A 5,975-nucleotide genomic window follows, 5' to 3' on the forward strand; every position below is an offset into this window, starting at 1 on the left:
GTAAAAAAAGACGGCATACATGGGAGTGAACCATAAAATGGTATTTTTTCAGTATTTGCTTGCTCATATAATTGCCTACAATGTGTGTACATATCCACTAGACTCAAGTTACCAAAATTCTCAACCCGCTTGCCTCTCAAGTTTCTCCAAAATCTTCCACATGCATGTGCCTTTTCTTGGACTTGAAATTCTTGTTGCTTTACTTCCCATCTTCTTCTCTTCTTTTGAATCAATGCCTTGTATGTATGCAAATGACTTTGATAGTTGTCTTTGTCCATAGTTGCATCAAGCTTTATCAAGGACTTTCGAGCATCTTGACATTCTTTATCAAACCACCTTTTGCGTGATCTATCTTTGTTGATACCATGGAGATGCTTTATGGCAAAGCATTCTTCCGCACAAGAACAAATATCTTTCTTGAAAGCTTCCCATTTAGTTTCCAATGGTGCATCACATTGAAGCTTTGTCATCCATAATTTTTGCTCAACCATTTCAATGTACATTGGTGCCCGTTTGAAATCCATACATAGTGATAACTTCTCTTTCCTTTGGCTGAGATTATCATGCTTAGTTGCTTCTCCACATGAAAGGTCAATACATAAGGTGCGATGGTCGGATTCCAGGGTCCATTGACCAAACATAAAACTCTTTATGCAATACATAATGGCTTTAGAGAGTAGCATATAGTCAATCACACTATCTCCATTATGTCTCCTACATGTAAATCCATTGGTTCCACTCCACAAAGATACACCATTGGCAATGAGCATACCCGTGCTATTACACATGTGTAAAAGTAACTTTCCATAGTGATCCGGCTCTTTCTCATCCATTGAAGTACGATCATACAAGTGAACTTCCTCCAACTCCCTTGAATGTATGGCATATCAAATTGTTGAGTATCATGTTGCAATGTTTTTGTACGAGCATTCATATCCCCAAATACAATAACATCACCTTCACCTTTGAAATAAGCAATGTCCTCTTCCAAATTAGAAAATGGTTGATCTCTATCCATGCAAGCATAAAAGGGAGAATCATGATGAGGAATGTAGCAACCGGCTACAAAAATGGGTGCTCTTTTTGGTGTCATAATTTTCAGCCATACATAACGTTTGTACTTGTCATCTTTCACAATTGATACAAAATCTTCCAATCCTTTCTTAACCATACATGCTAACCCTCCTTGTCCTCTTCGTTGTTTGAGATTCTTTGACCACATCAATGAATGTACATTGTAATCCTCCAAGCCGTTAATCCTTTGTGTATCATGCTCCCAAGTTTCAACAAGAAGTACAACATCGGCTTTGCTTGTTAGTTCATCAATGCCAACCCCCGCATTCCATGGGTATCCATTACAATTCCAAAAGCATATTTTCAATTGTAACTCGGTCTCATAGGTCACGCATCCCTATTTGCTTGAGAGACTTGCCTCCTCCTTGGGCACATTTTCTTCATGAGAGATCTCCTTGTTTTTATTATTCTTTTCCTCATATGCCTTGCGACGCATATTTTGTTGCTTAATAGTCCGATCTTCACATACAAAACATTTTGTATCCCTCAAATAGATCCAACTATTATCAAGGATAATCTTTCGCTTGGTCTCATCCGGCATGGTGCATACAATTGGCCGTTCTCCCTAGCAAGGAGCTCCTTGCTTCCCCACTCTATGTGCTCCATAGACCATAACTCCGGACATGCCAAAGTGGGTTTTGAAGAAATCTTCAATAACAATGGCAAGAGAAGGAGGTGTCTCTAACTTCTCTTCGGGAATTCCACGAATAACAATGTTCTTGGAACGTCGCTCCCGTTCCTTCAACTCCTCCACATCCACATTCTCAACATTCTTTGTTTGAACCATAGCTTGCATGAGTGAGGAATTAGAAACCACATTGCTACCACATACATCAGCCCAAGACTTTTTTGTGCATACATTTTTCATGTCGCATACATCCCGGCTCATAGTGTCAAATTTCTCCTCTTTCAATACATGGTCATGCTCTACTTTGCTCATCCGCTCCTTCAAAGCATTCAAGTCCACAAGAGAGCGTTTACATTCCTTGACTTCCTCTTCAAGTTGCATCAAACGTGTTGTTTGCATCTCAAGTGTCCTCTTGAGATTCTCATTCTCAACCACAAGTACCCTTAGTGTGCCATTCTCCATTGCAAGTGCTCGTAAGTCTTCGCCTTGTTTGTTTACGGTCTCTTGCAATGATACCAAGTACGCCATGATCATGGTTTCCGATGTTGTTGGTTGGGTGGTTGTGTTGTTATCTCCACACTTAGGAGATTTTGGATCATTTTTCACAATGGTTGTGGACCTTGTTGAAGAAGAAGGACCCTTGCAAGTGCCGGAAGACATTGTATGTAAAATAGGAGATGAGAATCAATTTTGTTGAACTTGTTCACTTCGGAAATGCTGCTACAGAAACGCCTTCCATAACTCTAAAAATTTTTGTCTTTACATCAATGCGTAGAGGACTTTGTGCTCTTTGATTGAGGCTATAGATCACCCAAATCGGAGTTCGGATGAAGAAGTTATGATCAAAAGAGTGGACTGCTGTCTACTAGGTCAAAAAACGGCTGCGTTTTTTGAGAGAGAGAGAGAGAGAGAGAGAGAGAGAGAGAGAGAGAGAGAGAGAGTGAAGGAGACACAACTTGTAGTGATGGAGAGCTGCAATCACAAAAAGGATGCAAGAAGTTGTAGGCTGTGGTGTTCTGCAATATCCCATGCAGGGCTTGGAAGGGTGGTGGACCAGGGCAGGGCGAACGAGTGCGAGGATAGAGTAGAGGATTGTGAGCAATGGGTAATGGCACCTGCATGATGGTTATGGAGCACACATAGAAAGTTTGTGCAAACGCAACATCGATGCTGCATGGAGGGCCACTCTCGGTGTCTTGCCCTTGTATGCACGGGAACCTCCACTTGAAACTGCATCGAAGAACGAAGGAATGCACGAGACACGCCGAGGCCGACTTCAGGTGGATGAAGTGGGGCAAAAATAGGAGCAGAATGGAGTACAAATTAGCAGGTTTCGTCCCAGCTTGCAGCGCTCGATGAAAACCACCCTGATCGACTGACCTGTAGCTTCTAATTGCTTAATGATAGCAAGCTTGGGCAAGCTGAAGCAAATTAAGGTTGCAGCTACTTTCAAGGATTAGTGGATAGTGCCTCTTAATTAATTCTATATACATCAGGACCAGGTGGCCGCTTATCTCTCCTGGGCAGGGCTGCGGGCATTGCAAGACACAGGAAGATGACGAGTGTTGTCGGATGCGAGTGCAGTACCTGGAGGGTCTCTGGGACCTGTGGAAGCCCCACACCAAGGGCTTCAGCTAGTGATATTGTGAGTGTGGACTCTGGAGGTGTAAAGACGGGTGAGAAAAGAGGAGGTTGCGACTCGGGGGCTGCAGAGGCGGCTGAGGTAGATGGCGTGTATAGAGGGAGGTCGCATTCACAGGGACGAGGGGAGTGGAGGGTAGAGACGACAAGAGCTATGGCGATGGTGAGGGGGTCGCCGATTGCGCAAAGGCTTTGATGGTGACAGCGGAAGTTTCTTTGCTTTGGAATTGAAAGATTCCTTCAAAATCTGAGAATTCAGGTTTAATAACAGATTTTACCTAGGAGGATTTGGTGAGATTCGGCTTAATAAGAGCAATATAGACCGAGTAGGCGAAAGGGGTCGTTTTCAAACTAAAATACCAAAGATGATTTCAATGTTCACATGCAAAAGTCATCCCTAATCTTTTCTAATATAATTCTGCCATACTTTCACACAAAGAAAAATCATGCCTAACTCGCTTCTGCGCTAAGGCTCTTTCCAAAAAGCCAAAAAAATAAATAAATCTAGTAGACTTCCAAAAGCTTGGGAAGAGCTTTAGTTGTCGCACATGCCAAGTATATCTATATTACAGCAAACAGGCTAGATTGAAAAAGGGACACTTTGAAGGAGTTACGTTAAAAGAAAATAATGTGAGTCCAAAGGAGCTTGATTGGTTAAGCATTCTACCGCCGTGATTCGGATCATGGGTTCAAGTGCAACCAAGTGACCTTGGTAGGAATCGTATCGCTTCGCACAAGATATGTGCGATTTGCTATAAATAAATAAAAAATAATGTGTGTGACCATCATTATCACGGAGAGTATTCCAAACAAAATAAAGTAAGAAAATGTGTGAGCCTTGAGGTCTTACCACGTACGTGCAACCCTTCCTTTGCTTTTCCTTCCCTTCAGCTTTTCCAAGGGTATCTCTTTAGATACCTTCTCGTGGAATCATGGGTAATGAAAAATAGTCGACATGCGTTTTGCATGGTCTGTTTTAAAATTGATGAAGTTAGTTAAAATGTCTTAATCGTATGAGAGTTTAGGTCATATGTATTTTATCCTCTTGTTTTATTTATCTTATATCTTATATCTATATTAAAAAGGCAGACATGCTCATCCATGTGGCAGCATTTCCCTTATTTTTCCCTTAGAATCTCTACTTTAATGCGTAGATGTAACATGCCTGCAGCCAGTGTGGCATGGTCCATAGGAGGCCAGATTGCCACGGAGACTCCATGTGGATGCGCTGGCAAGGCACCCGCACAAAGAGAGAGAGAGAGAGAGAGAGAGAGAGATTACTCCCCAAAGATCGAGGGCCAACCCGCACTTTGAGGGCGAGGAACCCAAAGGTCGAGAGTCAAAGCGCAAGTGAGAGAGGGAGAGAAAGCAGTTATGTAGGAAGTGGTCGTGCTATTCCAACTAACATTGCGTAGATGTGCCACCCATGGTGCATCTAGGCACAGCAACAGCGAGCCTCAGAAGCTGGGCACCACTGGTAGCACGTTGCTACAGGAGTGCTTGGAGCGCATATAGCAATGTGGTTGAAGCACAGATAGCGAAGCTAATGTCACTCATCTAGATGCTAAGCTGTGTCCAGCGTGCTGCTGCTTAATGGTGCAACGGCCCTCGCTACCGCCAACCGTCTCGACGTTTGCAGCACCCTGCCCACAAAGCCTGGTGCTACTGTCTGTGGCCATCTCCAAAGAGCTCAACTCCTTCATCTCCTTCTCTACTACCTCTTAGATCTGGGCGAGCACATGCTAAGAAGAAAAGCCTGTATAGCCAGTAGCACGTTCAGGAAACTATCACAAAAACACAATATGGTACACTGTCTCACTCTCTCTCGCTCCCTCTCTCCCAATTTCAAAAGGTGGGGTTGTAAGTTGGTTTCTTGTGAGCCCTCATCTGTGCGGACCGGATGGCACAGGCTTCTCTCTCTCTCTCTCTCTCTCTCTCTCTCTCTCTCTCTCTCTCTCTCTCTCTCTCTCTCTCTCTCAATTTCAAAAGGTGGGGTTGTAAGTTGGTTTCTTGTGAGCCCTCATCTGTGCGGACCGGATGGCACAGGCTTCTCTCTCTCTCTCTCTCTCTCTCTCTCTCTCTCTCTCTCTCTCTCTCTCTCTCTCTCTCTCTCTCTCTCTCTCTCTCTCTCTCTATCTATCTATCTCTCTATCTCTATCTCTATCTCTATCTCTCAATTTCAAAAGGTGGGGTTGTAAGTTGGTTTCTTGTGAGCCCTCATCTGTGCGGACCGGATGGCACAGGCTTCTCTCTCTCTCTCTCTCTCTCTCTCTCTCTCTCTCTCTCTCTCTCTCTCTCTCTGTGTGTGTGTGTGTGTGTGTGTGTGTGTGTGTGTGTGTGTGTGTGTGTGTGTGTGTGCGTGTGCAAAGTTCATCAATAAATTAAATGGAAGTGCAAGAGAGATTTAATGCAGCTACAGTACAACTGCATGACCAAACCACAACTACTTTATTCTTGTTGAGTGGGAGGCTCATGACATGGAGTTGCCCTTGTCCATTTATGAGGGATGCTGCTTGCCAGCTTGATAGCCCTCTGCATGATTTGCCAATGTTTTGCATGAACAGTTAGAGGCATCTAACTACCCTGCACCTGCTCGAATGCATGCGGTGTTGTGAGAGGCGACCATGGAGGA

Source organism: Adiantum capillus-veneris, chromosome 16 (assembly GCF_014529385.1).
Source record: "Adiantum capillus-veneris isolate H3 chromosome 16, ASM1452938v2, whole genome shotgun sequence".
NCBI classification, from domain to species: Eukaryota; Viridiplantae; Streptophyta; class Polypodiopsida; order Polypodiales; family Pteridaceae; genus Adiantum; species Adiantum capillus-veneris.